We start from the raw sequence: 22,500 nt of genomic DNA on the forward strand, positions 1-22,500 counted from the left end.
TACTGGTTTTCTCAGTAGTAACCGGCTGTAGGTTTGGCACAATCAGATCAGGACCCAGCTGTGGCTGTTCGCGTGCCAGCAGACTTGGAGCAAGTCTGATATCTGAGGTTATGATTGACCTCAAATTAACTTTGAAGCTCGATTGAGTCATGGAGGAGGGGAAAAGACGTCCAGTCAGCCTTTAGAGGCGCATTGGCAAATTACCCATCCATAAACATGACCTAGACAAATCTAATTGGCCCTGGATCTCTTTATGGCAACAGTAAATCAGAGAGAGTTGTTATGAGAAGAGCTAGCGCTTTATGCTAATAGATCTGAATGGGACGCCGTTAGCAACCCATTTTGCTTCTGTAATGTGACACTTTTCTGAGTGAAACAGGATATTTAATGATTGAAAGAAACGCAGGGACTTTTTTTATCCATTGGGGATTAATTGGAGAGCGACAAGTAGTCATTATATTGCAAAAACGGAGCTTGATGTTTGGAGGGGTTAATAAAGAGGCATTCTTGATGTTAATCGAAAAGGAAAGTCATTTCAGAGTTGTCACAAGTTACTTTTTCCTATATATTTTTTTTTATCTCAAAGTGATTGTCACTATACAAGCTGTCACACAAGATGATCTTTGTGAAGTTTATGCACCTACTGTATATATACTACAATCTAAAAAGATGTTTGTACCTGCCACCCACTGTGCATTTAAAATTAGCAATATATATATATATATATATATATATATATATATATATATATATATATATATATATATATATATATATATATATATATATATATAGACATACAACATACATGAACACTACTATTCAAGTTGCAGTCGGTGAGAATATTTTAAAGAAATGATTTTTTTTCAGCAGGGATGCATTAAATTGATCAAAAGTGGCATTTATAAAGATACAAAAGATTTCTATTTCAAATAAATGCTGTACTTTTTATTCATTAAAGAATCATGATAAAAATGTATCTTAGTTTTCACAAAAATATGAAGCAGCACAACTGTTTACGACATATAATAAATGCTTCTTGAGCAGTAAATCAGCATATTAGTATGATTTCTGAAGGATCATGTGACACTGAAGAGCGGAGAAATTATGCTGAAAATTCAGCTTTGATCACAGCAATGAATTACATTTTACAATATATTCAAACAGAAAAGTTATTTTAAATTTTAATAAAATTTTAGTAAACATTATACGATACTAAATTATGAGACACTATGTTGATTATGAGATAAAAGTCAAAATTATGAGATACCAAGTCAATTATGAGATAAAATATCAAGATAATGACAATGTTAAGTATGTTGATTATAAGATAAAATGCTAAATTATGAGATACTAAATTGATTATGAAATACAGGTATAAAGTAAAAATGATGAGCTATTAAGTCTATTATAAGATAAAAATGTTGAAAGTATGAGATACTATGTCAATTATGAGATACAAAAGTCAAAATGATAAGATACTCGGTCAATTATGAGATAAAAAGTCAAAATTATGAGATACCAAGTCAATTATGAGAAAAAAAAAACATTAATTATGAGATATGAAGTCAATTATGAAACAAAAAGTCAAAATTATGAGATACTAAAGTAAGTTATGAGATACAATATCAAAATTATGAGATAGTAGAGTATGTTGATTATCAGATACAATGTCAAAATTATGATATACTAAGTCTATTATTAAATAAAAAGTCTAAATTCTAAAACACTATATCAGTCATGAGATAAAATATCAAGATTATGAGATAGTTAAGTATGTTGATTATAAGATAAAATGTCAAAATTATGAGATACTAAGTCTATTATGAGCTAAAAATTTGAAATTATGAGATACAAGTCAAAATTATCAGATACTGGGCCAGTTATGAGATAAAAAGTCAAAATTATGAGATACCAAGTCAATTATGAAAAAAACATTTTAATTATGAGATATCTAGTCAAGAGACTTTTTAACTTTTAATATCATAATTTTGACTATTTATCTCATTATTACATCTTTACGTCATAATTCTGAATCATCAAATAATTATTTTGTTTTCAAACCCTTTTTTATTGAAAAGCACAACATATCTGACAATATCATATCTTAAAAGCAAGTTACCCAATATTAAATTCGCTCATTAAACTGTTGCTTAAAATCAATATCACACAATGATGCTGCCTCCTTGTCATTTATTAACTCAGAAACGGCTCCAGCCATTGCTGTACATTTTAATTTTAAATACATTCACGTATCATGTACCAGAGTCCTGCATAGTATAGAAAGGGCAAAGGAAAGAGCAGCAGTGGTGAGAATCATAAATCTTCTCACATACAGAAACACAAGACTTGATGATTTATGATGGTTTTAAACTTACAGCTGACTCTGACACAATTTCCTACTGTGAATAACAGCAGAGTCAATTAAGAGAGGCAGAATTAATATTTCTCTCTCAGAAATACATACACGTCTTTATTTCAAGCTAGAGGGCATCTCAAGGACACAGTGGCTTCCACACAGAGAAGACCTGCTAGTCAAGATACTGCATTGGTGCCGCTCACAAAAGGACTGAGATAGGTTGAATTTGAAAGTGATATTCAAGAGGGAGAGATGTGAAAAGCTAAATGAAGAGTGACATTGAAAAGAGGCACTTCAGTCGAATATAAGAAACCAACCTTACTCTTCACCAGCCGACACACTGGATCTGTGTCAACCAAAGTGTCTATAAAACCTGCTGAAGAGTGATCCCTTAGCATTGCCATTCAGTTCAGTTTGTCGGCTGAAGCATACCATTTGCATTCTGGCATCTTTGCTTAAAGCTTCAGTAGGGAACTTTTGACGCTCTAGCGGTTAATAAACAGAACTGCTTGCGTCTTGTGGAAGAACATTGTAGCCGGATCTACTTCTCTCGGTTTATGTCTATGAAGAATCACAAAGGTACTGGGTTACTCCGCCGCGGTATCCCCGAAGCAATCTAAAATAGTCCGAATATAAACACTTATTATAGGTGCACCCTAGTGATTCAGGACAAGCTTAAAACACGGTTTGGAAAATGGATTCATTGTGTACTCGCTTATTATATACATTTTTCTACATTTTGGACACAAACAAAGTTACGGACCGCAGCTCTGATTGGTTGTTTCTTACCGGGAGCGGTCCGTAACTGCAAATGGCAATAGGACCACTGGGAGGAGCCAGAGGAGCTTGATTTTTTTCACAGATTATCTTTCTCATATTCTACTGTCAGAACATAATGACAGGTTTAACAAATATGCAAAAAATATATTTTTACAAAAGTTACCTACTGCAGCTTTAAGAGCACTGAGATTTACAGTTTATTTTTCCTTGACTGCCATCAAAGAAAAAATTTAATAAAATACATAACTTAACAACATTAAAAAAAAAAAAAAAATATATATATATATATACATATATATATATATATATATATATATATATATATATATATATATATATATATATATATATATATATATATATGCAAAATACAAATAAAACCAAAAAATGAATTAAAATCTAAAATTAAATAGTACATGATTGAATTAAAAAATACAAAACTAAGAAAATAAAATACAAAACTAAATAAAAAAATACATTAATTACAAAATAAATAAATAAAAATCATTTAAATAAAATGAAATAATAAAATGTATAAACGTGTCAAATCAAAATAATAAATAAATAAAATGTATTAAAACCAAAACTGTTGTATAGAACGTCATACATTCTTGTTATTATTCCACAAACTGCTTTTCTCCCTCACAAGTTTCGATCAAAAATAGATACACTCAAACAAACCTACTCAAAAGAACAATTCATTCATGAATCAGACGTTGACTCTTTTCTGGATGATTAGTTCAAATGAAGCAGCGCTGAAGCTGTAACACAGTCTCAGTCTCGTCCTGCCTTTATTTCTCCCAACTTCTCCCATACATCTCACCCCACCTGCCGAGAAATCCTCCCATTTTTGACCTACATAAAAAGCCGGACGGTGCTAAAAATAGCTCGCTGGTTTTATGATAGTCTGTATGAGTAATGCTAGCACGATTCTGGAGAGCAAATGAGTGAAAGCGGCTCTGGATCCCTTCAAGTGAATGAGCCGTTTCTTCCCTGTGTTTTTCCCATGACTCAGCAGCAATGGCTTTCGGAGGACAGATGCTTGTTTTGGAGCATTTGCAGTCTTTTCTAAACAGACGCTACGCAACAGTTACTCATGAATATGAACAACCAGATTACCACATTACAGTGGAGCATATTAAATGAATTGAATTCATTCAGAAATCATGTCGCAGGCTGCGGCGAGAGGACGGTTTATCTGTCCGCTCGATATTATTGTGCATTAAAGCGAGCGGCTGATGGATGCCGCTGAGCGCTGTGAAAGGTCATTCGTCAACTGGTTTCCGAGGGCTGTTAAAACCTCAGCCTCAAACGAGGTCATGTTATGAAGCTCATGTCTAAAGACTGAGCGCTATAACCGTGTATTATAGAGTCTGTGTTTCGTTCTAGAAAGGTGGTGATCTTTTAAAAAGGGTAATTGAGAAATAGGTCAGTCCATGTATGTGGGATCATTATTACAGCGAACACAAAACCTGGCAAGAACACGCCGGGGTCATATTTAACCCTAAATTCACAAGAAAGATATGAGAAATTATAAAAAATGTAAGTCAGCTTTTGCTTTTGAGTTGTGAAACTTCCTGAAAAAAAAAATATATTTTAATCTACTGTAGCTAACAAAATTTTTCATTTGTTTGACCAATATTTTAACTCATATTCTTATTGTTTTCAATGAGCAGTTATTAGTCATCTAAATGTCCAAAAGCAAAACTATAAATGAAAAATTCTGTTATCAAACATTAAAAATGAATGTAAAAAATGACTTAAAAATTTAATGAATTTAAAAAAAAAAAAAAAAAAAAAAAAAAAATATATATATATATATATATATATATATATAAATTGATTATAATTACTAATATTATTATAGAAAATAAGTCAAATTAAATAAGTAAAAAAACAAAAACATTACAGGGGCAATTGTGAATCCTGTCAAGAACTAAAAATTACAAATTATAATTAAAATCCCAGAACTAATTCGAGTTTTTAATTTTAATTAACTGTTAATTAAATGATTGCTAATTAATATAATGGCCACGACGATTACAGAAAATAAACAAAAATAAATAAATAGATGTTGGATCATTATTAGAGAAACTGCATAACCTGTCAAGAACAAGGTCATATTTTACCCCAAAATCAAAAGAAAGAAATTAGCATTTATATTTTGCATAAAGAAAATGTAGTCTATTTTTAAACTTGTTTTGATAGATTACATTTCCTCAAAACACAGTCCTTTCTGGGACGTAAGAAAGTAATAAAGTAAGAAAGAAGGCAAACAAATAAATGAATTAGTTAATTAAAATGAAAAGTTATAGACATATACATACACACACACAATTTTAATTTGATTTTGAGGTGAAATGTGGCATGGTCCGCCCACTGCGTGCTCAAATGAAATGTGTAAACTAGTGAATTCAGGTAAACATCTGGAGATTAAACTCCCCCAGAAACTGATTGTGCTCTGTCTGAGGATCTTACATGGCGCAGCTTTTACTGAGGCTTATGAATCTTATGAGGCTGTGTTTGGCGCAGTCTTTCATTTCCAGAAAGCTTCATTATGTACGCCCTGCTTGTGGTTGCGAGTCAATTTGCGAAGGCATTTGTGAGGCAAGCTCCAATCAATGACAATCGAATGAAAGCGCCAGTCACTGGTGCAGAAAACAGGAAGCCAGCCATTGACCTCATCACAATCCAGCGCAGTAATTGTGCTCTATTATCAGCTAGATTCACAGGTTTCCTGTACCTGGTAATTCTGTTATTCACTTATTTCCTTATGAGATAATATGTTGAGAAGCGAGCTGTGAATTGGCTCATGAGGAGGCCCAGATGGAATCTGAAGATGACTTCTTTCGCACATTTTCTCCATTTTTGGGCACCAATCTGTTTCATGTGGACAAATCTGTGGGATTTAAAGAATGGATTTAAACATGGTAAAACCATTTCTCTAAAGCTGAGAGTACTTCAGTGTTGAAAGCATGATCCCATTAGCAGAAATATTTAATAAAACATTAAAAACATTTAAGTGGGCTCAGATTGCAGTTGGTCTTTTTGCGCAAAGTTTTGTGCAACTTTCAGAAATCTCTGTTTAGCTGCTGAGCACCAACAAAATAATGAAAATAACAATCGCCTTGACCAATATATTCTTATTCTGCCTGAGCAGTTATTAGTCATTTAATATAAAAAAAATTAACAGATAAATACTAAAAATCTGAATGTCCAAAAGCAAAACTAAAGCTGAAAATACTTTTTGCTATTCTATTAATAATCATTTAAAAATGAATATGATCAGTAAGATAAATACAATTTAAAAAAAAAATACAATAGAAAATACATATATTTAAAAATATATAAATAAAATACTGTACTACTATAAGTATCTGTTGGTAACATTAATACCACTAATAAAATTGGTATGATATCTAAAAAAAAAACAAAAAAAAAACAACATCTATAAAATAAAAAATATATTTAATTTTTTAATATATATACAGTATTAAAAATAATATTGATATAATAGTGTGATATTTTAAATTATATGTATATATAATGTAAAATATCACACAATTATATGAATATTAATATAATAATATATTTATAATTATTATTATAATATAATAATATTTTAAATTATATATATATATATATATATATATATGTATAATTAAAAATATCACACTATTATATTAATATTATTTTAAATACAGTATATATATTTAAAAATTAAATATATTTTCTATTTCATATATTATTTTTTGATATACCAATTTATATATATATATATATATATATATATATATATATATATATATATATATATATATATATATATATATGTATGTATAAAGTAAATACATTAAAGTATATTAAAAATATACAAATACAGGTATTTCGGCTGATAACCTTAAAATAATATAATCAGTGATAATAGATAATATTTTAAACAATAAAACAACAAATTAAAATGATGATATAAAAACACTTTTACCTTAAAATAATAATATTAATATAATAAGTGTGATATCCTAAAAAAACACTATAAATAATATTTTTAAATAGATAACCTTAAAATAATAATATTAATATAATTGGTGTTATATCTTTAAATACTAATAAATAATATTATAAAATATAAAATAACATTTAAAAAAGATGAAACAAAAACAGCTGATAACCTTAAAATAAAAAATATAAATAGAATTAGTGTGATATCATAAAAAAACTAATAAATAATATTATAAAATATACAATAAGATTAATATATATGTTTTTTCCATATATATATATATATATATATATATATATATATATATATATATATATATGGAAAAAAAAACATCAGTCAATAACCTTAATATAATAATATTAATATAATTAATGTTATATGGTAAAATAAATAAATTATATATAAAAATTATATATGTACACTGCGTTGTAGTGGCCTTCAGCCGTGATTTATTCACAATACAGCATGGCCTCTCGTACCTTATTGCTTTTATAAAACAGTTACCGATCAAAATAAGAAATATTAAAAACATTTTTTGAAGCAAGTTCCTTAAATGCTGTCCTTCTGCTAAAATAGTTCCTGACAGCAACAGTAAAACGTCAAGAAGATGTTCTGAACACGCCTCGTCTAACAGAGCTTAAAGAAAAACAGAGAACAGAAGCTCTGATCGTCCGCTCTGTCATTTATTTTAACACCATCCATGATATTTTTTTCACACACATACATCTGCTTATCTCTCAGCATGAGGAAACGTCTGTTTTCTGTGTTTAAGTTAAAAAATACAGCATGTAAAACCAGACTAGCAGAACAGCGTCATTAGAGTGAAAACTGACAGACATACGGACATACAGAATCATATCTGAAACACAAAACTCATAAATACAGTAATATTGCCTTCTTTCTTCTGAGACGGAGGGCTTCCACACATCAACATATCTCCGCATGAGAAGCGTCCATCAGAGGACGGGTCAGATCCAGTGATTAGGAATGATACTGGCTTTAGGAGTTACATCATTTCTGGAAGCATTTTGCTGCTATGCTCTGTGTGAGCAATGCAATATAAGGACATTTAACCAGGGCTCAAACTGAGGTTGAAAAAAGACAAAAAGCATCCCCTCTGTAAAACCACCATCCCCACTAACCATCCCCTTTAGAGTAATAATGTTGTGCATTATATTGTGCAAATTACATGTTAATCCTCTGCTTATGATGATGGTGATGGGAAAATCACAACTCAGTACTGTAACAAGCGGAAGCAAGTTTCCAGCATTTTTAACACGAAATGCTTCAAGTGCAACTTTTGAAGTTCTTTAAGAAGAAGACAACAGAAGGTGTGATTTGTCCTTGATTACCATTAGAATTGAAAGACGTTCACTTGACATAATGTTATTGTGCTGTATGTGTGACTGTGAGGGATTGAGAGACGATAGAGCAGACATTTCGAGTATGTCACCGACTTTGCAGAAAACAAACAAAAACACATCTTGAGAGTCCAAATGGTTTTATATTCTTTGCACAAGAAATGTGCTTTTCTGACTATCAGCACATGTGCACGAGCAGAAAAGTGCTATTAATTTTATAGCAACACAGTGCTATTGTTCTTTAAATGAATCTGTTTTGATCAAATCGAGTAAGCCGGTTATTCAACGGTCCATTCAGACGGACTCAGTTGTTTAGTTTCTAATTGAATCAGCCATTTTGAACGAATCATTTGATTTGAATGATTCAATAACTCATATATTAAAACAGGGACTTGCTGCCAGCTACTGGTGCTTCTATTGTCATCATAATTTATCCATGACTGTCCTAAACCAGCCAAAAACACCAGTTTTGACCAAAATTGTTCTCATTTCTAAGTCACTTTGGATAAAAGTGTACATGAACATGAACCCAAAGAGACTGACCACACCATCCCCACTGATTTATTTATTGTTATTCTCTTTTATAATTCGACCACTGCATTTAACACACTGCAGTGTTGGAGTAAATAAAAACAAACCAAACCTCATTTGCATAAAGCATAAGAGGACACGCCCACCAGCATAAGAGGACACGCCCACCAGCATAAGAGGACATGCCCACCAGCATAATAGGACACGCCCACCAGCATAAGAGGACATGCCCACCAGCATAAGAGGACACGCCCACCAGCATAAGAGGGTACGCCCACCAGCATAAGAGGACATGCCCACCAGCATAAGAGGACACGCCCACCAGCATAAGAGGACACGCCCACCAGCATAATAGGACACGCCCACCAGCATAAGAGGACATGCCCACCAGCATAAGAGCACACGCCCACCAGCATAAGAGGACACGCCCACCAGCATAAGAGGACACGCCCACCAGCATAAGAGGACACGCCCACCTCAGCATGATCCACTGGAGTCTCTGGAGCACCGCTGAACCATCGGTCACTCATCACTGTGTGTTTCAGCAGCTTCCCTGAGAAACGCTTCTCTTCACAGTTTGCCAACGCTGCCGAAAATGTGTTTTCACAAGTGGCTTGTTCTATCAGCTCGGCAAGTTCACAGCAGCGGCAACAAACATCTCAACCTCTCTCCACAGCGGATCCTGATCATGCAAACAAGCAGCTCACCCTCAGACCTTCAGGTCCTGGCCTGCGCTCGTGAATGTGAAAGTATCTCAGACCAGTCAAAATGTCAAGCTAAACGGCAGCTTCCTGCAGAGGAAAGAGAGCAACAGGTACCACAGACTAAAAATACCCTGTTGTTCTGTGGGGCTGGATGGAAATAGCTTAAAGTTAAGCTCTCGGCCTCAAGAACAAGGCTGGAGACGTCTTCATCTTTTAGAAACTCGAAAAGCCTTTAGTGTCTGTGAAGAGCCCGAGTATTAATATTTGACACCTCACACATTTACATAACGAAGCATTCGAAGCACGCTGTGTGATGGAAAGCACAAGACTCCTACAAGAGAGTAGTTCAGTAGTCTGTCATTATTGGTTTTATGTGAGTGATCCTAAACACAATCATAAACACCATTTGCACTGTTTTTGTACAGTAGTATGCTATTATGGTCCAAAAATATATTCAAATATCAGAATCATTTCTGTCATTATAATTCTTATTTATATGATGGTGATAAAAATGAAATGTAAAGTTTTATTCAAATAGATTAAACATGGTAGGGAAATTATATTTGGCATATGTTAAGCCTTTTAGGACAATAATTTAGGACAATTAAGATTTTGTGTGTGTGTGTGTGTGTGTGTGTGTGTGTGTGATTTTATATTAACATAGTGGGGGTGTTTTGTATCAATGAGATTCTATAACTTTTATTTATTTTATATTTGTATATGTTTATAAATATTTTTAGTGTTCATTTTATAAAATGATGAGGATTGTTTTTATATTCTTATTTTATATTTATATGATAATTTTTAAGTTTTAGTAGTGTCTATTTTTTTCAGTTGGTTTTAGCTATTTTTAGATATTAGTTATTTTTACATGAAGTTAAACTAAACGTTATATTTTATTCTTTTTCAGATAAATGTCATTTTATTCATAAGGCCAGTCAAACAGAAACACTGACACCTGAGCTGAGACTGTCATCTGTGTGTGTGTGTGCGTGTGTGTGTGTGTGTGTGCGTGTGTTGTGCTGCAGGAAGGATTTGAGTAGGATGTTGATGTGCGTCATTGATATTGACAGTCTGGGCTGTTAGCATTCCTCCCGCTCGCTCCTGAAAGACACCAGGATTAGATTCATCAGAGCTGATGCAATCCCAGCACCGCAGCAGGGATGTCCTCCGACAACTGCTGCTAATCCACACACACACACACACACACACACACACACACACACACACGCACACACAACATCAGCACGGCACTTAAACTAGAACACAGGGACGGCACAAACAACACGCGAGTCGTGATCGTCTTACAAATAAAGATTTGGTTAAAACCAAAATACCTTTCTTCACAGCCTGAAGCCAAAGCAGAAACCTTTTAAGTTCCACCAAAAACGTTCTATTCTCTAATTCTTTAGAAAACCATCATAAGAATGTATTGATAAATCTGGAATTATATATATTTGCAAAAATGAAAATGCTAAATGCTAAAAGATAAATGATAAAAGATAAAATTAATAAAAAATTTAAATAAAAAGAGATAAATTGCTTAACGATTGAAATGCTTGGCTGAATTGGTTGGAAACATTTTAAACACACACATACAAAAAAAAATACAAATAAATAAATAAACAATTCTATAAATTAGAGTGCTTTATATTTGTCCATTAATTGGCTATAAGGTTTGGTTGCGATCAATCATGTGAATAATAATAAATAATAAAAAAATATAAAATATAGAAAAAACTAAAGACTGCTATATGCTATGTACTAATATTAATATAATTTATTAATATAATTAAAAAATTAATGTGATCAGTATGATTATAAAAATATAAATACATAAATACAATCATAAATAAATAAAAATATAAAATAAAAATAAATAGCACTATTATTATTATCAGTTGATAACCTTAAAACTATAATTTTAATGTAGTTGGTATGATATATTAAAAATTAAACATCACTAAAAAATATAGAAAATATATATTTTTAAAAATCAGTCAATAATCTTAAAATAATATTATATGAGGATTAAATATATGAGATATGAGAAAATAATAATTATAAGAGAAATATATGGGAAAATAATAATAATACAAATATTAAAAATGAATATACACTAATATAAAAACACTAATTTAAAAGCAATCATAAAAATATATATAGAAATAAAAATGTATACAAATGTAAAAATGTAATGCAATGAATTGGAGTAAATAAATGAATTAGATTTTTACGTGTTTGTTTGTTGTCAGAAGTTTCCAAATATTTTTTCAATCTTATATTTTGCTCATATGTATTTTCATCACTTTAACCCAGTAGATAAACTCCCATCGTTAAGTCTCCAGGTTTCTCATAATTGAGGGAAGCCTGTGGAAGGAACCTTTGAAAGAGCTTTATTTGCAGCAGAGTAAGATGCAATCAGGCGTATAATGATTGTTCCTGTAAACACGTTCCTTCCAAAGAGATCATTAGAGGCCTGATTGCCCGTTGGCCTCCATTATAACCGGCTCCGCGCCTGGCGTCCCTGTCAGAGAAGAAACATGAGCGTGCGTGTGTGTGTCTGTCCACCCAAGCCTTTCATTAAAACAGTCAGCAGCTCCTCGTGTCAGACTGTGACGAGCCGAGCTTATCCCTGTCCCTCCGGAGTCAGAGCACACTTCCTCTGTCAGCCATTTTAACTCTGATACCTCCAGACTAACAATGAGAAAAACGTCAGAGCAGTGAGAAATGGGCCGCGCTCCTGTGACAGTGCGCTCGCCGTGGGCTAAATGTCAAAGCATGAACAGGTGGCTGTTTGTTTAGCATGTAATCCATGTGAACCTCTGTTAGGAACGCAAGCTCATCGTCCGACTGTGTGAGGCGCAGATACAGGCTCGTTTGCATTAGCAAGATGCTAAGCTAACAACCTGACGCTCCAGTTAGCATGCAGACACACAGCAGTTCTTAAGCCATGTTTAATGTCTTGAGTATTAAATCTGAAATAAATAATCAGTGTGATTATATTAATAATCAAGTACTATTTTTGCAATAAATGTTGTTGTTATATCATTTAAATGTCACTATTATATATTTTTATTGCACATTTTTATCCTATAAGTAGAAAAAATAAGCCTATAGTCATAAAATTGTATTGTGCCATACATTAGAGAGAAAACATGCAGTTAAGTGATTATTATACACAAATATATGACTGCTCAGGGGTGCATAACGTTAAATATATTAAAAAAATGAATAAAAATAAAATAATAATATTAAATATATTTCTTTAGAATAATGTTTTATATTAACATTTAATGGTTTGTTGCCATCGACATTAGTAAAAACATACGGTCCTTATGTAATTAATAACATTTCTCTCTGATCAGATTTGTGACTAAAAGAGTAGAAAGAAAGAAAGAAAAATTAAAAAAAAACTAATATTTAATCTAAATGTAATATTTTATTTAATATTTCATTTAAAATGGTATTTTGCAATTAAGAAAAGTAAAAACATGCAGTCAATATATAATTAATAACATTTTGTCTGTTGAGATTTGTGACTAAAGAAAGAAGGAAGGAAGGAAAGAAAGAAAGAAAGAAAGAAAGAAAGAAATACAAAAAATTGTCAAATATTCTCCAGATGTAATTTTATTTTATTTTAAATGTAATTTTGTATTTTATTTAAATTATTATTATGATTATTTATTAACCATTTCATTAATTACTGCATTTTATTTATGTAATTAATTAAATATAAAGTAGATTTGAAGTCAGTATTTGATTTTGTCCAACATCCTGGATGGATTCATCTGCAGTCTTCTCTGCAAAAGATACAGACAATACTGCTTTATATTACAGCAAAATAATTATGCTGTCTACCTAAATAATCATGCAAAAAAAGAATTATGCTGTCTATATTTTGGTATCAGGATAGTACCAATGATGACTCTAAATGAAGGCTTTTATACAGCTACGGCGAGAACAAGAGAAGAGACACGATCCAGAAAGCATGAGAGTCTCCAGCTGAGCTGCAGATGTGAACGTGTGTGTCCATGCATTACAGCTCCAGACAGGTCCTTCCCATGCAAACCAGCACGAATGACACCGAGGTCACGCCGGAAAACCAAACCATCCAGTCAGAAACATATGCAAGTGTCAGATAACACACCACAAAACTCAACACTTGGCAATGGCCATGCATGGATATTCCTTCCTGAGCAAACGCTTGTGTGCTTGCAGCGTGGAACGAGTGGTGACTAGCAGCAGATAAACCCAGGAGGCAGATGAGAAAGCCATACTAAACCACACACACACACACACACACACACACACACACACACACACACACAGACTGCAGCACCAGAAGCGTGTGTGAAGTGTGACGTGTCAGTATTACTCCAGCACAGCCGCACCTATCCCTTTTTCTGCTGGGCTCTGTATTTCACTGGATCAGATACTTGATGGCTTTTCCATCAGCAAGGCAATAAGTCTGGCCTTAAGTGTGTGTGTGTGTGTGTGTGTGTGAGAGAGAGAGAGACGCTGCAGTGCTGTGATAGGCAGACTAGTAGAAGCCAAGTCAAAGAGTTAAGTCGTTCTCTGATTATTCTCACTATATGGAGCACAAATATACATATACTTCTGCTTGCTACGGTGTTCATAGTTTAGGATGAGTGATTTACCAATCCTGCAGGTCTTTCGAAGCACTGAAAACATCCAGATTGAAATAAGACGTGCATTTCTTGAACAAATAGCAGTGCTTGCAAGGAGGCAAAAAATAGCACAACAGTTTGTTAACATTTATTCATCTTTGTGGTAACACTTTATCTTAATTAGTCATTAGCATGCATATTACTACAATATTCTACATGACCTTATTCTACATCCTTAATCCTACCCAATACCTAAACTTAACAAATAACTATTAATAAGCAGCAAATTAGGAATTAATTGAGAGTAAAGTGGTAGTTAATAGTAATTAAGTGTTCCCTATATATGTGTGTGTGTGTGTGTGTGTGTGTGTGTGTGTGTGTGTGTGTGTGCGTGCGTGTGTGTGTGTATGTATAAATATATATATATATATATATATGTGTGTGTGTGTGTGTGTGTGTGTGTGTGTGTGTGTGCGCGCGTGTGTGTGTGTGTGTGTGTATGTGTATATATATATGTGTGTGTGCATGCGTGTATGTGTGTGTGTACATATATATCCATTATTAAAGCATTTTAAATTGAAACCATAACAAACATAATTTTAAATTTAAACATAATAATGCTTTCTTCAGTGAAAAAGTCCTTCCCTTGCTTTCCTCTCACATCAAATTCCACCAAAATACCGTACTGTGTTCAGAGTGGTTTTGTAAACAGTGCTTGATCTATGCGTTATTTCTCTGCTGATTCAGACAAGATCACTTTTTCGCTTGAGGAAGTATTATTATGAATTATGGATTCATATTTTAACGGGAAGCAACAATTTGAAGTTAAAAATGTCTTGATGGATTTGTATTCTTCAAAAACAGCTTTCAGCTTCACCTGACATGAACTGATGGACTGTAGTGGTGTGGATTACTGTAATGTGTTTATCAGCTGTTTGGACACTCATTCTGACGGCACCCATTCACTGCAGCAGAGCATCCACTGGTGAACAATTGATGCAATGCTACATTTCTCCAAATTTGTTCTGATCAAAAAAACAGACTCATCTTGAGTACATTTACATCAGTTTGCCATTTTTGGGTGAACTATTCCTTTAATGAATGAAACCTTCTTGTAAAGTGCTACCAGTAAGTTCCGGTTTCAGGCTTAAACAAAATGTTGCGTCAGAGAGCTGGTCTGACACTGTCATCACGCTGTGCATTGTGCAATGTGAGTGACTCTGCAGATGTTAGACAGAAAAAAAGACCGATCACAGTTCAGCATGCATACACACGCAAGAAAAGAAAACCAGTCATAATTCAGAATGCAAACGTCGCTGACATCATCATTCCACTGTGAATGCTGAACATTCTATTACATTTTACATTTCTTTCTGAACCACAATGTTAAAAACCAAAAATAGCCCAGCTGAAGTAATGTACTGAAAACCGAGAGTGGTGGTTGAGGATGAATTAATTGCAGAAGTTTAATACTGGGTTTCGAGAACAATCCTTGACCAGAAGGTTTGAGTAATACGAATACAGCGCTGCCTTGAAAGCACATATTCAAATCAGGCTGTATTATTTTAATATTTCATGTTCAAAAGTGTTTCTCATGAAACTGTAGAGCTGAGAAAGAGCTGTGCGTGTCAAAGTCACATGTCTAAAGCAGCAAAGAGAACATATGCATGAACATACTTCACAGACAAAACCAACAAAACAACTGATTCATTCAGGAAATGATCTGCAATTTAAAAAGACACTTTTAAAGCTTCATTTCACATCATTTAGTGTCTTTAAGGACTGAAGCAACACATTAGCTGCAACCAAACAGAAATACGATTATATGCGGTATATAAAGTGATTCATTGGTTTGTGTGTGCGTCTAATGCAGCGTTTAATGCAACTGGTGGGTTGCAACCTGTTCTGATGAGGCTCTGGACAGACTGGAGAGAAAATAACATTAAATACAAATAATACAATAAGTAACCATGTAATCATAGCCAGGACAGCAAAATAAACAAGCTAATCGACCGCTCAAAGGGAGAAAACGCTTCGTTGTTGGCGTCTAAAGCACTCTGGCACTAATTCATTTTTGGGGGGTTTCTTTTTAAAGAGCCAGTCTCTAAACTAACACCACCAGATCAACACTTACCCATAACGGTCATTAAGAGGGCTCAAAGTCACCAAGTTATAGTCTAATTCTGGCCAGTGTTAGCAAAGCAATAACGTTATACTGACCACAGCACGTTTACACCCGTTTTACCTTTTCTTTTTTCAGTCGCAGTCCATAGTCCTGTTAAACATTTATTCCAAACAGAGCTTCAGCTTCTGTAACATGCTAATAAATCCCAAACTAACGAAGACATCAGCGCTTTCCTCCCTCTACTGTGTTCTGTTGGCTCTCTGCATTTATTACTCCGCATTTTAGCAGGCTGATTTAATCAAATCTTTCATTTCCATTTTAACAGCAGCAGACGAGAGGCTAAAGGATGAATCAGGGAATGTAGGCCTTCATTCAGCTGTATACGGATTTATGTTGGTTTCATTTAAGGGCTGTAAATGATTCTCTCGCGCCTGACATCTTCCAGCTGGCGGAGATCTTGTGCGTCTCTCAGATATGCATGAATATTCACTTACAGCAGGTACTCAAAACAAGGTGTTTATGGGACGCGTAATTGAAATATGACCGTATTAAATTATTCTTGTCTTCTCCAGCTCCTTGTCAAATCTGATCACACATGCGCTTTATAAATGAGCCCCCGGATGCTTCTAAACACATTCTCCTCAAATTGTCTGGCAACCTGAGTGAACTTCCAAAGACACACATTCTTCAAAGCACGCTTCCTTCCTGATGACTGTGTGAGCAAAGCCGTGCTGAGCTAATGCTGAGGGTTAACGCTACTCATTCATCTCAACAGTTCAGAACCAAAGGGACGGGGTTATGCTTGCGAGGTGAGCAAAGCATCGTGGATAAGATCAGATAAACTGCCTTCCTAGTCGTCCATCACTGGGATTGTCGATAGCAGCATTATAACCATGTGGCAAATCACTAAGTTCATGCATTTGAAAACTATTACTTGTGCACCAGAAGGCTTTCTCCTCTGAATGCTCTCCATGTACTTTTAATCAACCACACACAGCGTCCAAAATTAAAGTTGCACTCAGCCATTTTTTTTCCTTCATTAAAAAAGATTTATTCATAAAAGAATGACTGGTACTTTTGAAAAATCATCCATGCTCTCATGAAATGAAATGTGTGATGCTACATTCATGGTGTTATGTGTCAGTAATCAAGAGGTCTAAAAAAGACTTCTGACCATAAAAAATACTAAAATAATTATCAATTCATCCAAATAAATAAATAAATGAATATATATAAAAATACAAAGAACTACATTTTTAACAGGTCTTTAGGATTTTGTGTTTTTTTGAGGTTAAGATTATTAAAATATATTAAAAAAAAATTTTTTAAATAACCTTTTTACTTAAAAATCCACATTTCATTTAATGTGTTGCTTGTCATGCCTTTGTAATTGCAATTTCTGAGTGAAAACTGCTTCAAAGTGAAACCAATCCATTTATTTTTTCATGCAAATGACAAACAAATATTTTTGCTATAAAAATATAATGCAAATTTTTGTTTTTAAATAATTGCACATATATTTCCATATATTTCATATGACTGTTATAAATATTGGTGAATGGTGAAATGTTTTTCACAATTTCTTTGCAGGTGAATCAAAATTAGAAGCTGGATAAACTCAGGAAGCTTTGGATCATCAGAAAGACAACTACAAAGCTGGAATACTGCTACAAAATAATGCAAATAATTCATAATTATGGTCAGAAAAATTCACCAGGTACAGAAAAAAAATTGTAATCTAACACCCTGATCACACATATGATGAAACTTTCATTTATTGAAGAAGAAATGTTATCTGGAGTAAGAGCGAGCTGCTATCATTTAGAGGACGCTAGATTTCATTCGCCATGGGTACAGCACGTCTCCACCCATAAACTCCCTCCTAATCAATACTGGGACTGTAAAGTGATTGAATTCAAGACTCAGAGATCTCCAGTGCAGGCCGCTCTTTATTGCAGCATCTGAGACTGCTTGGATAAGGATCTATAAATAACTGAATGTGTGATGATATAGAGAGAGGAAGAGCTGACCTGCGAGGGGACAACACTTCCTGAACCACAGCGCAGCAGAGCTGACAACTGTGTGAAAGGTCTCGGCCGGGTCGAGCAATAGAGTTGCAAAAACACCCAAAAACAACTGAGAAAAGTTGCAACAGAGAGTGCTGATTATCAACAATCGAAGATAGAGAGATTGAGAGTGCCAACCACTTTTTCAACAGAAACTTTCTCAAAGTATTTTTCCCATATGTGAAATATATTGCAAAAGCATTTCAGAAAATGAGTCATTTCTACAACGCAAATTATGCAATCGAAATGGTACAAAAAAATAGGTACCGCTTTATATTACGGTGTCCTTGTTATACGTTAGATGTACTTAGAATTATAATAACAATAAATTATGTATTACATGCAAGTAACCCTAAGCCAAACTCTAATCTCAACCCTAACCATAAAGTACATGTAGTTAATAAATATTACTAAATAATATCTAAATGTATAATATAATTACACTTTAACAAGAATACCTTAAAATCTAAACAAAATATAAAATATTCCATTAAAAATGTAACTTGCACTTATGCATATAAATATATATAAAATTATATTGGCTATTGAGTACACACTATTTTTGGGGATTTATTACAAAGTATTCAAATATATTTATGACATAATAAAAAAGTACAACCAATTCTCTTGAATAGCACCAAAAATAATGCATAAACAAATACAATATATGGGGCCCACATAAATTACGTAAGAGTTGCTGTGGCATTTAAATAGAAATAAAGATTTTGATTTCTGAAAGAAAAGCACAAAACAAATATTTCACATTCTACACTATTTCTACAGTAGGTCACTCTCAGGTCAATGAGAGCCATAAGTCTTCATACACTGTAAAAAAAATCCATACGTTTGATCAGTAAAGTCATGGCAACATGTTTTACCATTACTTCAACCAATTTCAAGCTCTTATATGAGTTATATGAGACTAGCTTGTACAGCCAATTTAATTCAACTTAAAGAAAGAAAGCTGCAAATGAACAAGACAAAGTTTGATAAAACTTTTTTTTTTTAAGTTGAGTTGGAATAGGTGGAAACTTCTTTCAGTGTAACAGATAGTCCTACATTCTTCCATCGAAGCTCAAGGTGCTCTTTAAAACATCTCAGAGCATGCTGAAGCTCAGGTACAGCTTTAATTAAAGCAGAAGAGACACAAACCAAAGACATCCACCTTCATTTTTCAATACAGCTTATACCATTTTACAATATGGAAAAAAATAGCTTCCCAGACTTTTGCACTCCGTGTACTGTACGTCTTGCTGCATTACACAAGAGACAAGAGCACAGTCCTTTTGTACTTCTGCTGCTCCTCACCAAAGAGAAACACTATTCTGAGCTTCAATGGAGACACGAAAAACAACCAGCCACTGACAGTGCATCAGAACACACAACACGAAGCAAGGGCCAGAGTCTACATCTAATAATAATAAACTTTATTTTATAAAGCGCCTTTAAAGGCAACTTCTCAAAGCGCTGTACACAAACAAGCAATACAAAGCTCAAACAATAAAAGTAACATCAACAATCAAATGCTAATTAAAAAAAAAAAAAGTCTTAAGTCTACCTTTAAAAATGTCGTAGCCCTGTGCTTCCCTAAGATCAGGAGGCAGAGAACTCCAAAGGACAGGAGCATATGAAGAAAAGGCCCTGTCACCCATAGATCGTAAGCGTGTTTGAGGAACAACCAAAAAGTTGGATTGTGAAGAATGCAGACTCTGAGTTGGGGTATAGGCAGTTAACAACTCAGATAAATAATAAGGGGCCAAGCTATGCAATGCTTTGTATGTCAGCATCATAATTTTAAAATCTACTCTGAATCGGACTGGGAGCCAGTGTAAGGACTCCAAAACTGGAGTGATGTGATTGCATACCCTGGACCCAGCCAATATCCTGGCGGCAGAGTTTTGTACATATTGTAGTTTGTTAAGTGTGGATTTAGAGACTCCGGCTAGAAGAGCGTTACAGTAATCTATCCTAGAGATGACAAAGAAATTCATCAGCTTTTCAGTTACTGAGAAATTTAGCATAGGGCGTAATCTGGCTATATTTCTGAGGTGAAAAAAGGATGATTTAACTCTGCTCTGAACAAAAGAATCAAATGAAAGCCTGGTATCAAAAATAACTCCAAGATTCTTCACTTTAGCTTGAGTAGCCAAGACAGAGCCATCAATAGTCAAAGATAAGGAACCAGCTTTTGAAATTTGATGACGTGAACCAATAAGCATAACTTCAGTTTTACCACTATTCAGACATAAAAAATTTGTACTCATCCATTCCTTTATCTCAGAAATCGGACAGAAAATCAACAACAAGATGTTCATCAAACTTTGAGTGTATATAAATCTGCGTATCATCAGCATAAAAGTGATAATGGAGGCCAAGTGATCGCAACAACTGTCCAAGTGGTGCCAGATAAATATTAAAAAGCAGAGGGCCCAGGACTGAGCCCTGAGGAACCCCAGTTAAAACAGAGCTAATCTCAGACCTGAAACCGCCCATGGAAACGAACTGATGCGAACTGATGATGGAAACGAAACGTCATGTGATGCAGTGTGCAGGGAATCCATCCAGCTGTCACTCACCGTCATGACACTATCAATCATGAGAATATCAAGTTGTCCTTTAATAGGCGCTTAAATATAATTTACAGTACATTTACAGGAACAAGCCTAAAATGCAACCTAAAAATAATACAATAGGGATGGACATTATTACTTAATTATTTTTTATTATTATATTAATATGAGTGCTATCAAAATTAATGTGTTAACACAGGCGATTAATTTTTCCAGTTTAACGGCATTACAAATATTAAACACATTAAGGATTCATATTTAATTGAGAATTTAGTGTTTGAAAACCTTATTAAAGTTCTGTATATCTCCTACTTGCTGAAGAGCACAGGGAAATATGACATTTATTGTAACGGGTTCACTTAAATTAGAAGCAGTTATTTTGTTTAAGTCTAATAAACGTTAAAATTGATAGCTCTTAATTATACTGTAATGATTATATAGTCAATGGTTATATTATATTAATATTAGGGGAAGTAAATTACAATTTCTTGGAGACATCAGTGATATTGCTATCAGTTATACTGGTCTTCAGTCATACAATAAAGGTGCCAGTAAACAAATATTAAAAATATACTATATTTATGTTGTTTCAACATTAATTTGAAAATTGAATATGAAATTATTGCAATATAAAAGTATATTCAATAACTTTAATGTTAGGTGGGCTTAATTGTGTTTATTAGCAAATAATTTCGAGAAATCTTTTTTTTCTTTAAATTCGTTGGATGAGCCACAGTTTGGGACATGTTCTGCTCCACATTTTCACTTTATTCCAGATTCCTCAATGTGTAAACATAAATCTACCATGCTATAAATTGTCATGCCACTCTGCCATACCGTACAATGCAAACTCAAGCTGTGCATTCATTGGACAATCAGATGGAGCTGTGTGCCAAATATAGGAGCAGATGGCCTGTTTTCTGCTGGAGTCTCAGTCCTGTTTGATTAGCTGTGTGTGCCTGACATCATCCACCTCCAGAGAGCTCATCACAGGAGCACGAAACCCAGCAAATGAAGTTTACACTTAAAAACCACAGTGCAGGCTCAATGAAGTCAGCACTGCAGACAATGCTAAAACTCCCACAATGCAACTCACCTCAGGCTGAGAGAAAGCTGCTGGTCCTTAGACTGGAGAAGATCGGTCACAGAGAAGCTGCTACTTCCCAAGAAGTTGCTCTAAAGAGAAACACAGGAGAATGTAGTCATGACATGAACGCAGACTGTAGAACACGTGATAAAAGCATCGGGAGATTATCTTACATACACTTTTATTAATGACCTCTCTATATCTAAACTGTTCTGCAACTTTCAGGTACAGTTGCTTTTTAAATTCCAAATAAATTTCTGAATTTGAATCGAGGTTCATCTCT

The 22,500-nt window shown here is 33.7% G+C and overlaps 1 protein-coding gene across 2 annotated transcripts in view; it reads right to left on the reverse strand.

The window, feature by feature from the left end:
• LOC113044069 (type II inositol 3,4-bisphosphate 4-phosphatase-like) overlaps positions 1 to 22,500 on the reverse strand; it is a 99,803-nt gene that overhangs the window by 64,835 nt on the left and 12,468 nt on the right. For both annotated transcript variants that reach the window (XM_026203663.1, XM_026203662.1), the window contains exon 2: positions 22,227 to 22,306. The gene's annotated coding sequence lies outside the window, so the exon portion shown is untranslated. The remainder of the gene's footprint in view (positions 1 to 22,226; positions 22,307 to 22,500) is intronic.

Source organism: Carassius auratus, chromosome 26, assembly GCF_003368295.1.
Source record: "Carassius auratus strain Wakin chromosome 26, ASM336829v1, whole genome shotgun sequence".
NCBI lineage: Eukaryota > Metazoa > Chordata > Actinopteri > Cypriniformes > Cyprinidae > Carassius > Carassius auratus.